The 12,232-nt window shown below is 50.9% G+C and overlaps 1 protein-coding gene across 4 annotated transcripts in view; it reads right to left on the bottom strand.

Moving 5' to 3' along the window:
* Positions 1–1,272, bottom strand: part of LOC140419216 (uncharacterized) — a 222,947-nt gene extending 221,675 nt beyond the window's left edge. For all 4 annotated transcript variants that reach the window (XM_072503003.1, XM_072503002.1, XM_072503004.1 and 1 more), the window contains exon 1: positions 1,216–1,272. The gene's annotated coding sequence lies outside the window, so the exon portion shown is untranslated. The remainder of the gene's footprint in view (positions 1–1,215) is intronic.
* Positions 1,273–12,232: the final 10,960 nt, after the last annotated feature.

The raw sequence follows: 12,232 nt of genomic DNA, 5'->3' as shown, positions 1-12,232 counted from the left end.
CCCACCTATCAAATCTCAGCCTTTCAGCTGATTTTCGATTCCATTTTCTCTCATGTCCTTGTCCCGTTTCCTTTTGAAAACATCTCAGCACTTTCCTCAACTCCTTTCCATGGTAATGGGTTGCACATTCAGAACCTGTGAGGAAATAAATTTGTCTGTATTGTCCCCTTGGATTTATCCATAACTATCTTGTATTTATGACTTGTTGTTTATTGATGGTCACTCTCTCACATCACCCCTCTCCATTTAATCTTTCCTGAGAGCTGTAATCTCTCATGTTACAAAAGTCATCACTGTCAATGCAGGATAGAATTCGCAAAGAGACAAACCTTTCTGTCGGGTTCAGTTTGTTGTGTGCAAATTCTCCAATTCTAATCCCCTGTAAAAAGAGTTTACAAAAGCCATCACTGTCAGTCCAGGATAGAAATTCTGAACAGGCAATTCGAATTTCTCTGGAACATTTTTTCCTCTCTTGTTCCCCCAAAGCTGTAAATCCCCGTCCCACACACTCTCCCTGGGCTGAACTCCAAACCCATCTCACCGTTTCTTTCCTCCACTCCCAGTTTTCTCCCTCTCCTCTGCCTGGGTTCAGTTCTCCAGCTCCTGTCTGCACTGACAATAAAATCAATGGGTCTTATTGGGAGTTTGGGGCCTCCAGCGGGTATTTGTGAACCCTCCCCGCCCACCTGCCAGGGTTTCCTTCCTTGCCAGAGATCAGAGTCCTCATTGATTTGAGTGCAAAGTGTAAGCTCTTATTTATTATCCTCCCTCCCCCATCCTCTGATGTGAACCATCCTCCAGTGTCTGAAGCAGGATGGTGCCCGTTAACCTGGGCCTGTTCCCGGGAGGGAGGGAGAAGCTCCGCAGCTGCAAACCAGGGAGCTGACAATGATTGTGAAGGGTTTGCTCCAGCTCACAATGCCCGGGAACTGATTGACGGCGGGTTCGGACCAATAGGAAGAAGGGGCGGATCTGGAGGAACGAGAGCAGCTGGTCCTCCAACCAATCAGAGTGAACGAGAGGTGGAGCAAAGCCGGGGCTCTCTTTCTCTTCGCATGCGCCCGGCCACTCGGGCCTGTCTCAGGGAAAAGCCCGAGCAGCTTTCGCCGGTTCAATTGCTGTATCCGAGCTTCGTATCCAGACCTGTGGCCAACACGAAGTGTTTGTAAAGCCTCCCAACCTATCCGACGCCTCCATCCCTCCCTCATGACTCACCGCGCGGATCTGACCGGCGAACGATTTTCACCCGACCGCCTGAATCCTAACCTGTCATCGGCACTGCGCATGCTCTTAGTCACGTTGGTGATCGAGGCTCTGCCCCGCCCCCCATTCACTCCGATTGGTTGGAGGATCAGCTGCTTCCCTCGGTACTCCAGCCCCGCCCCTCTCTTTCTATTGGTCCCGAGCTGCCGTCAATTACCCGATCATTGTGAGCTGGAGCATGCGCAGTGTCGATGCTGGTCTCGGCCGGGCGGTTTCACTGAAACGCGGTGTGGACCCCAAACCCCAATAAGAAGTTTCCGGGTCCGGGTTTGCATCGAGCCGGGGGACAGCTGCGGCCTGCTCCCGGTGACAGGCCTGAGTTAACGGCCGCCGTCTTTACAGAGGCTGCAAACCCGCAGGGGGAAATAAATCAGAGATAGAGTTTGTTGTGAAACCAAGGGGATGTAAAACAGGAGGTCAGGGTTACAGTCAACAACAACAACTTCTATTTATATAACACCTTTAACATCATAAATCATCCCGGTCAACTTCACAGGAACATTATAAAACAAAGTGAGACACCCAGACACAAAAGGATATATTAGGGCAGGTGACCAAAAACTTGGTCAAAGAGGTGAGTTTTAAAGAGTCTGAAAGGAGGTAAGTGAGGTGGAGATGGGGAGGTTTAGGGAGGGAATTCAGTGCTTGGGGCCGAGGGAACTGAAAACCATGGCGTAGTAATTGGAATCCAGCGTGTGCAAGAGTCCAGGATCAGAGCTGTGCAGATATCTCGGGGGTTGTGGGACTTGAGGAGATGACAGAGACAGGGAGAGACGAGGCCATGGAGGGATTTGAAAACAAGGGTGAGAATTCCCGTACCAGCCTCCCCGAACAGGCGCCGAAATGTGGTGACTAGGGGCTTTTCACAGTAACTTCATTTGAAGCCTACTTGTGACAATAAGCGATTTTCATTTTCAATTGACTGGGAGTGAATGCAAGTCTCGGAGCACAGGAATCATAGGGGAAAGGAACTTGCTGTGAATTAAGACATGGGTAGCAGACTTTTGGATGGCTTTAAATTTACAGAGGTAGAATGTGGGAGAGCAGCCAGGTGTGTGATGGAATTGTCCAATCGGGAGGTGACAATGGCATGACCGAGGTTTCAGCCCCAGGCGCACAGACACAGGAGAGAGGCCAGATCATGTAATGTATGTGGAAACAGGCAGTTTGTTTTAACAAATGTTTTTATTCAAAATTTTTCAATAATTTTTACAAACCACTACAAAAGAAAATATAATGCAAAGAGAACAAAACAATAAGCCAACAAAAACAATTTAACCCTCTAACAAATTAACAGTTTAACAAACAAAATAAGGTGAATGAAACAAATAAAATGAAATCAACCCCCCCACCCCCCCTGGATTGCTGCTGCTGCTGACCTCCATCTAACGTTCCGCGAGAAAGTCAAGGAACAGTTGCCACCGCTGATAAAACATATTTTTCTTTACCCGTCAGTCTGGCCTCAAATAAACTCGAGATGGATTTGTAGGCATAGCATTAGTTATTTTTATTCGACTTGCAAGTCTGACTCGTTTCACAAAAACCCAGAACACAAGCAGTCTCCTAGGTCTCCAGAATCGAGTGCTTCTCGAGAACAAAGAAATCTCTACCAACACATTCAAATGGCATCAAGTTTCACATACACGATTCCCATAGGTCATCCTATACACCTCCTGACCTGGCCATACATCCTAATTGGCTCACTTCTCATTCCTTCCTCTGGCCTCTTATTACCCAGCATCCTTTTCTCCTCATACTCTAAACACCCCAAACCCCTCCCCTTGCCATGCTCTCTGAAATCCTTTGTCTGTGAACTAACATGAATTAGACTGGCCTACATCTACATTAATATTTAAAGTAACTATTTTATATCACATTCGTCACCGCCTGGAGAACCCCTGCAAGGACCCTCGCAAGGCAAACTTCATCTTCTCCAACCTGAGAAACCCCGCCATGTCACTGACACAAGCCTCTATGCTTGGGGCCTTCGCGTCCCTCCACATTAACAAGAGCCTTCTCCGGGCTACCAAGGAGGCAAAGGCTAGAACTCCAGCCTCTTTCAACTCCTGCACTCCCGGATCATCCGATACCCCAAATATCACTATTCCCCCAGCTCGGTTTAACCCGAGTGTCCAAGACCTTGGACATAGCCTTTGCAAAGCCTTTCCAAAATTCCGCAAGTGCCGGGCATGTCCAAAACAAATGGGCGTGGTTCGCTGGGCTCCCTGAACATCTCACACACTTGTCCTCTACCCCAAAGAACTTACTCATTCTCGCCCCTGTCATATGCGCCCGGTGCACTAATTTAAACTGAATCAGGCTCAGCCTGGCGCAAGATGAGGAGGAATTGACCCTGCCCTGGGCGTCAGCCCACAGGCCCTCATCCAGCTCCTCCTCCCATTTGCCCTTCAGCTCTTCCACCGAGGCCTCCTCCGCCTCCTGCAGCTCCTGGTATATGTCGATACTTTGCCTTCCCCCACCCACATGCCCGAGACCACCCTGTCCTGCATCCTCCGGGCAGGTAGCAGCGGGAATTCCCCCACCTGCTTTTTCACAAACACCCGAACCCGCATGTACCTAAAAGTGTTCCCCGGGGGTAACCCAAATTTCTCCTCCAGCGCCCTCAGACTGGCAAAAGTCCCATCGATAAACAAATCCCCCATCCTTTTGATTCCCGCCCTGTGCCAGCTTAGGAACCCGCCGTCTATCCTAGACATGGTTGCTCCATATCGGAGTCCAGGCTGAGGCCCCTACCTCCCCCCTATGCCGTCTCCACTGCCCCCAAATCCTCGGTGTCGCCGTCACCACCGGGCTCGTGGTATACTGTTTCGGCGGAAGTGGCAACGGTGCCGTCACCAGTGCCCCCAGGCTAGTCTCTGTACAGGACGGTGCTTCCACGCCGCCCCCTCTCCCTCCATTACCTATTCCCGAATCATAGACACATTTGCTGCCCGGTAATAGCTGCACACGTTTGGCAGTGCGAACCCCCTCCCACCCGACTGCACTCCAAAAACAGTCTCAACCCGCGGGGTCTTATTTGCCCACACAAATCTCTAATACTCCTATTTACCCGCTTGAAAAAGGACTTGGGGATGAGAATGGGCAGGCACTGGAAGATGAACAAGAAACTTGGGAGGACCGTCATCTTTACGGACTGCACCCTGCCCGCCAGGGAGAGTGGCAGCATGTCCCACCTCCTAAAGTCCTCCTCCATCTGATCCACCAGCCGCGCTAAGTTGAGCTTATGCAGGACCCCCAAACTCTTGGCAACCTGGATGCCCAAGTACCGAAAGCTCCTCTCCACCATCTTGAGCGGTAGCTCTCCCAACCTCTTCTCCTGGCCCCTCGCAGGCACCACAAAAAGCTCGCTTTTTCCCACATTTAGCTTGTATCCCGAGAAGTCTCCAAAATCCCTAAGTATCCGCATGACCTCCCTCATCCCCTCCACCGGATCTGCAATGTACAGGAGCAGGTCACCGCATACAGTGAAACACGGTGCTCCTCCCCGCCCCTGAACCAACCCCCTCCAGTTTCTGGACTCTCTCCATGCCATAGCCAGCGGCTCAATCGCTAGGGCAAACAGCAGGGGGGACAAGGGCCTCGTTCACGATATAGTCTAAAGTACCCCGACCGCCGCCGGTTCGTCGAAACACTCACCACCGGGGCCTGATACAACAATTTGACCCACCCTATGAATTCCTCCCCAAACCCAAATCTGCCTGACACTTCCCACTCCACCCTGTCAAAAGCTTTCTCCGCGTCCATTGCCGCTACCACTTCTGCATCCCCACCCTCCAAGGGCATCATGGTCACATTCGGAAGCCTCCGCACATTCGTATTCAGCTGCCTGCCCTTCACAAACCCCATCTGATCCTCATGAAACACTCCTGGGATACAGTCCTCAATCCTAGTGGCCAAGATCTTGGCCAACAGCTTGGCATCCACATTAAGGAGCGAAATCGGCCTATAGGAGCCACATTGCAGCAGGTCCTTATCACGCTTGAGGATAAGCGAGATCAGAGCCTGCAACATCGTCGGGGGAAGGATTCCCTTTTCCTTAGCCTCATTAAAAGTTCTCAACAGCAATGGGCCCAAAAGCTCAGAGAATTTCCTATAGAACTCTACGGGAAACCCATCCGGCCCCAGGGCCTTGCCCGCCTGCATACTCCCCAACCCCTTAATTAGTTCCTCCATCTCAATCAGGGCCCCCAATCCCTCTACCCGCCCTTCCTCCTCCACCTTTGGAAACCTCAGTTGGTCCAGGAACTGCCTCATCCCCGCCCCTCCCTCCTGGGGTTCTGACTCGTATAATTTACCATAAAAGTCCTTAAAGACCTCATTTATCTTAGCTGAGCTCAGCACCATGTTCCCCCCCCCCCCCATCTCTAATTCTCCCAATCTCCCTAGCCGCCTCCCTCTTCCGCAGCTGATGCGCCAGCATCCGACTTGCCTTCTCCCCATACTCATACACTACTCATACACTACTCCCTGTACCTTCCTCAACTGGGTCTCAGCCTTCCCCATGGTTAACAAGTCCGTTTGAAGGCTCCGGCGCCTTCAACAACCCCTCCTCGGGGGATTCCGCATACCTCCTATCCACCCTCAGTATCTCCCCCACCAACCTCTCCCTCTCCATCCTCTCCCTTTTCTCCCTGTGGGTCCTGATTGAAATTAGCTCCACCCTGACCACTGCCTTCAGCGCCTCCCAGACCTCCCCATTATCATTGGCCTCCACATATCTTTGGATGCACCTCCGGACCCGCCCACAGACTTCCTCGTCCCCAGTAGTCCCACATCCATTCGCCACAGCGGGCGTTGGCCTCTCTCCTCCCCCATCCCCAACTCCACCCAGGGCAGGGCATGGTCCGAGATCGCAATGGCCGAGTACTCCGCCCCCTCCACTCTCGGAATTAGCGCCCTGCTTACCACGAACAAATCTTCCCGCGAGTAAGCGTTGTGTACATGGGAGAAGAAGGAAAACTCCTTTGCCCTTGGCCTGGCAAATCTCCACGGATCCACTCCCCCCATCTGGTCCATGAACCCCCTCAGGACATTGGCCGCTGCCGGCCTCTTACACAACCTCAACCTAGACCGGTCCAGCGTCGTGTCCAGGACCGTATTAAAGTTCCCCCACCACATTACCAAACTACATGACTCCAGATCCGTAATCCGGCTCAGCATCCGCTTCATGAACCCTGCATCGTCCCAGTTCGGAGCATACACATTCACTAGCACCACCCGGGCCCCCTGCAGCCTGCCACTCACCATAACATAACAACCCCCCTTATCTGACACAATACCCACCGCCTCAAATGCCACTCGCTCACTCACCAAGATTGCGACCCCCCTGTTCTTCACATCCCCGAACAGGCGCTGGAATGTGGCGACTAGGGGCTCTTCACAGTAACTTCATTTGAAGCCTACTTGTGACAATAAGCAATTTTCATTTCATTTCTTTTTTCATCCAGTCCTGCGTGAAAAACCTGTCCCACCCATCCCTTCCTCAGCCTGGTTTGATCCGCGATCTTCAGGTGCGTTTCCTGTAGCATGGCTACATATGCCGTGAGCCCCTTTAAGTGTGAAAACACCCGGGACCTCTTGACCGGCCCATTCAGGCCTCTCACATTCTACGTGATCAGCCGGATCGGGGGGCTACCCAACCCCCATCCCCCTCCCCGCCATCTAGCCATGTCCTTTTTTAGGCCAGCCACGTGCCCACGCCAACCGCACCCTCCAGCCCCCTAGGCGAAGGCTCCCCGCCCGACTCTCCCTATTACCATCAATTCCCTCTCAGTCAGCACAGCAGCAACCCAGTCCCGCCCCCCCCAAATCCCCCTCCCCCAGCCAAGCAACAGCTTAACCCCCCTGCCCCACCATTGCACTCCTGTAAGTCAGCTGAATCATGCTGACCCCGGCCGCTCCCGCCTCTACCTCCAATCCCCCTGTGGATTCCCCATCCAAATCTCCAGCCCCCTCCACCTAAGTGGGGTAGAGAAAGTCCCCCCCCCCCCTACACCCCGTATGAACCAATGCGGACATCGAACACAGAACCGTCCCACGCGTCAGGTACCATCCCCACCATTTTGCGGGTAAAACCGCACTCCCTGCCTGGGCCGACCCCACCCCCTGTGACGCAGCTCCTCTCAACTGCGACCTCACCCAAATCCCCGAGGGCACGGGGCCACAAAGACACAAGAAAACGTGGGGAAAACACCACCCAAACACCGCCCCATCCCCCTCACCAACAACCCCCATAACATACTGCAATCCATTAACTCGAGTCCAACTTCTCATTCTTGATGAAAGTCCACGCCTCATCCGGCGTATCAAAATAATGGTGTCGGTCCTGGTATGGGACCCACAGCCTCGCCGGCTGTAGCAGCCCGAACTTCACCCCCTTCCCGTCGAGGACCGCCTTGGCCCGATTGAATCCTGCACGCTTCTTGGCCAGCTCTGCACTCCAGTCCTGATAAATCCGGATCTCGGTGTTCTCCCACCTGTTGCTCCGCTCCTTCTTCGCCCATCGCAGGCCACACTCCCTGTCGGTGAAGCGGTGGAACCTCACCACCACCGCCTTCGGCCTCCTCGCCAGGATCCTGTGCGCCCCATCCAGCTCCAGGGGCCTCAGTAAGGCTCCCGTGCCCAACAGCGTACTCAGCATCGTAGCCACATACGCCCCAGCTACCGACCCCTCCATGTCCTCAGGGAGATCCAGAATCCGCAGGTTCTGCCTCCTCGACCTATTCTCCAGGTCCTCGAACTTCTCCTGGCATTTTTTGTGCAGCGCCTCGTGAGCTTCCACTCTGACCACCAGGCCCAGAATCTCGTCCTCATTATCAGAGGCCTCCTGCTTCACCTCCTTTATCGCCATCCCCTGCATCTTCTGGGTCTCCACCAGCCTTTCAATCAACGCCTTCATAGGGGCCAACATCTCCGTCTTCAAGTCAGCAAATCTACTTCTTAAAAACTCTGGCTGCTCCCGAGACCACTGGGCCCTCACTGCCTGATCACCGCCTGCCGCCATCTTGTTTTTTCACGCCCGTTCTCTCTTCTCTAAAGCCACTTTTTTGACCGCTCCACTCCTGGTCCACTCCATACAGTGCTGGGGGACCCTCACTGTTTCCTACCCACACTGGGAATCGTCGTCCAAATGCCGCTGGTGCTTCTTAAAAGGGCCCAGACTTCCGTTATCGGCGGGAGCTGCCGACCGTGCAACCTACCTAGGCATAGCCGCAACCGGAAGTCTTGGAAACAGGCAGTCTTAGTGACAGCACAGACATGAGTCCAGAGATGTGCAAGTTAGGTGGATTGGCCATGCTAAATTGCCTTAGTGTCCAATAAGGTTAGATGGGTTACGGGGATAGGGTGGAGGTGTGGGCTTAGGTGGGGTGCTCTTTCCGAGGGCTGGTGCAGCTCAATGGGCCGAATGGCCTCCTTCTGTACTGTAAATTCAATGAGGTCAGAAGCTCATATTGGGATCAAATGTGAAACCAAGTTTACAAAGAGACTGGCTAAGTCATAGATCATAGATCATAGAATAGATCATAGAATTTACAGTGCAGAAGGAGGCCATTCGGCCCATCGAGTCTGTACCGGCTCTTGGAAAGAGCACCCTACCCAAGGTCAACACCTCCACCCTATCCCCATAACCCAGTAACCCCACCCAACACTAGGGGCAATTTTGGACACTTAAGGGCAATTTATCATGGCCAATCCACCTAACCTGCACATCTTTGGACTGTGGGAGGAAACCGGAGCACCCGGAGGAAACCCACGCACACACGGGGAGGATGTGCAGACTCCGCACAGACAGGGATCCAAGCCGGAATCGAACCTGGGACCCTGGAGCTGTGAAGCAATTGCGCTATCCACAATGCTACCGTGCTGCCCTAAGTCGCAGACTGTTGCCAGGGAGAGGGATAGAGCCGGTATGTCAGGAATGGAGATTGGAGCAGGGACCGAACAGTGGATTCAGTCTTCTCCATATATGATTGAAGTTATTTAGTAAACAGGAAGAGAACCAGAATGGGCCCTGAGTCTGATATCCGGTACAACTTAGTTCGAGAGGAAGAACGAAGGAAACCCTGGAAGATTTGGAGAAACGCGCTTCGCAATTACTCATCAAATCTCCACACAGTCAGTTCTGGACACAAGGTTCACAACTGTTATTCTGTCTGCTCAGTCAGGGTGATTCAGATTAATGTCTGTCACAAGTCATAAATGAAGTGACTTATGAAGCATATTCTTTTCTCTAATTATATAACTTTGATAAAAGGATGCAGAAATAATGATCTAATACTTTATTTGGATTTCAGCCCCAGGGAGGAGGGTGTGTGTGGGACGGGGATTTACAGCTTTGGGGAAAGAAGTGAGAAAAAAATGTTCCCCAGAAACTGGAATTGTCTGTTCTGAATTTCTATCCTGTACTGATAGTGTGACCGTTGTAAACTCCCTTTCCAGGGCATTAGGAGAGGATTTTCAGACATGAAACAAACCAAATATCACATTAAGATCCAACAGTGTCACTTAATTGATCAGGACCTGAATATCCTGAGACTATGAATGTGGAAGGAAAAATGTTTGTTCGGTTTGTGGGAAAATATTTCAAACATCAGTGTGACTGGAAAAGCACCGAGACACACACGCACTTGAGTGAGTGTTCCGGTGAACTGACTGTGGAAAGAGTTTTAACCAGTTACAGCCTGAAAAAACCCCCAACACCATTCACTAAGGGGAGAAACCATACATGTGTTCTGTGTGAGGACCAAGCTTCATTTGATTGTCTAAAGAGGAAATGCACAAAGACACTGACTCCATGGAGATACCGTGGAAACATAGAGATTGTGGACATTGGATGTTCAACAGTTCAATGAGAGTCGAGCCAAAGGAGCAAAGGGTAAGTATCAGAGACAAGTTGAGCTCTGAGAGAGCATGATGGGAGATGGCAGGAAAAGAGGGAAAAGATGCGAGTTCAAAATTTGGACAAAAAGGACTTTCGAGGCAATTTTACCGAGTGGTTTCGTGGAAGACGAGCAGCAGAATCAGCTGATCGGATTGTTTCAATGGGTGGGGTTTTCCAGACCTTCCTGCTGGCTGGATCTTCCAGTCCCACAGATCTCTCAGTCTGCTGTTCCGGTTCACTGATCGTCTCATTGGGTTCGCTGTACGCCTCTTGGGGTCTGTGAAAGAACTCCCGGAACCTCATTCGTCTGATGAATTCTCTGGAGCGGAAAAACTGCGACATCATCTTTGCAGCCTTCAACACGTTATCAATGAAGACGAACATCTTGCCAAGGCCCCCCCCCCCCACTACTTGCTTTCAAACAACCGCGCAACCTCAGACCATTGTTTGCAGCAAACAACCTCTGCAAGACGTGCCAGATCATCAACATGGGTACCACCATTACTCGCAGGAACACCACCCACCAGGTACGCGGTACATACTCGTGCGACTCGGAACATTGTCTACCTCATACACTTCAGGTAAGGATGTCCCGAGGCGTGGCAGATTGGCGAGACCATGCAGACACTGGATGAAATTACTGTGAAAAGCCCCTAGTCACCACATTCTGGCACCTGTTTGTGTAAGCGGGTACAGGAATTGAACCCGCGCTGCTGGCCTTGTTCCGCATCACAAACTAGCTATCTAGCGCACTGAGCAAAACCATCACGTGACATTCGCCAAGCAGGAATGTTCCCTTCCAGTCGGGGAACACTTCTGCAGCCAAAGGCAATCAGCCTCTGATCTTCAGGTAAGCATTCTTCAAGGCAGCCTTCAGGACACACGTCAATGCAGAATCGCTGATCAGAAACTGATAGCCAAGTTCCGCACACGACTACGGCCTCAACCGGGACCTTGGATTCATGTCACATTCCATTCACCCCCCACCATCTGGCCTGGGCTTACAAAATCCTACCAACTGTCCTGGCTTGATACAATTCACACCTCTTTAACCTGTGATTATCCCTCTCTCCAGTCGCACCGCCTGGACCTGTAAAGACTTAATTACCTGCAAAGACTCGCATTCAAAGTTCCATCTCGCATCATTGAATTTTTCTATATGTGTTTGTGGAACCCACCTCTTCATTCACCTGTGAAAGGAGCTGCGCTGCGAAAGCTAGTGATTCGAAACAAACCTGTTGGACTTTAACCTGGCGTTGTAAGACTTCTTACCGTGCCCACTGTCCATGTGGAGTTTGCACATTCTCCCTGTGTCTGCGTGCGTTTCACCCCCACAACCCAAAGATGTGCAAGTTAGTTGGATTGGCCACGCTAAATTGCCCCCCCCCCCCAAATTAAAAATAAATAAATAAATAAATGAGAAGCATTTAATGCTTCTGCCAGTTTCAAACATTTTGCACGTTAGGCGAATGTGATGACTGCTACACTACAGAAACAGCTGGCAGCACAGGACCCAATGGCCCTGTGCAACGTTCAACTGCACAGTCTTGCTGCAGATTTCAATGGTTCGGCTGGGAGGCGAAGTCACTGATTACATGAAGACAGCTGTTCCTTTAAAACAGATGACTCAACTTGTAAGACCATAAGATATAGAACTTACATTGAACTTCAGCATTTGTTCAGTAAATATCTAACGGAATAATGCTCTCTGTTCAATCATTAATGCCTCATTCTTATCTTCCTACAGAAGATTTCCCCCGATTTTACTCAATATTTGTTTCATTATTCAACGTTGAACATCAGTATATTTATTTGTTATATATGACTTCATTTTCAATTGAATAGCTCTCAAGTCTTCACTCTGAATAACTCTGAAATATACACCATTGAATTGCAAACATGACTGATCAAGAAAAGAAAGCTTGTCACTGGGTAATACAAATCCCATCAATCTTTGTTCAGTTTGACCTCAGACAGCTTTTGAACAAAGTCAAACATAATTAAATGGAAGTGACTTGAGAATTGTCTGTTGCATATATTTGACCCCTCTGTGTTTTGGTGTGAAAC

The sequence above is a fragment of the Scyliorhinus torazame genome, chromosome 5 (genome assembly GCF_047496885.1).
Source record: "Scyliorhinus torazame isolate Kashiwa2021f chromosome 5, sScyTor2.1, whole genome shotgun sequence".
Classification (NCBI taxonomy): domain Eukaryota; kingdom Metazoa; phylum Chordata; class Chondrichthyes; order Carcharhiniformes; family Scyliorhinidae; genus Scyliorhinus; species Scyliorhinus torazame.
The sequence above is the reverse complement of the archived record's forward strand: the minus strand, read 5'-3'. Positions and strand labels throughout refer to the sequence as shown.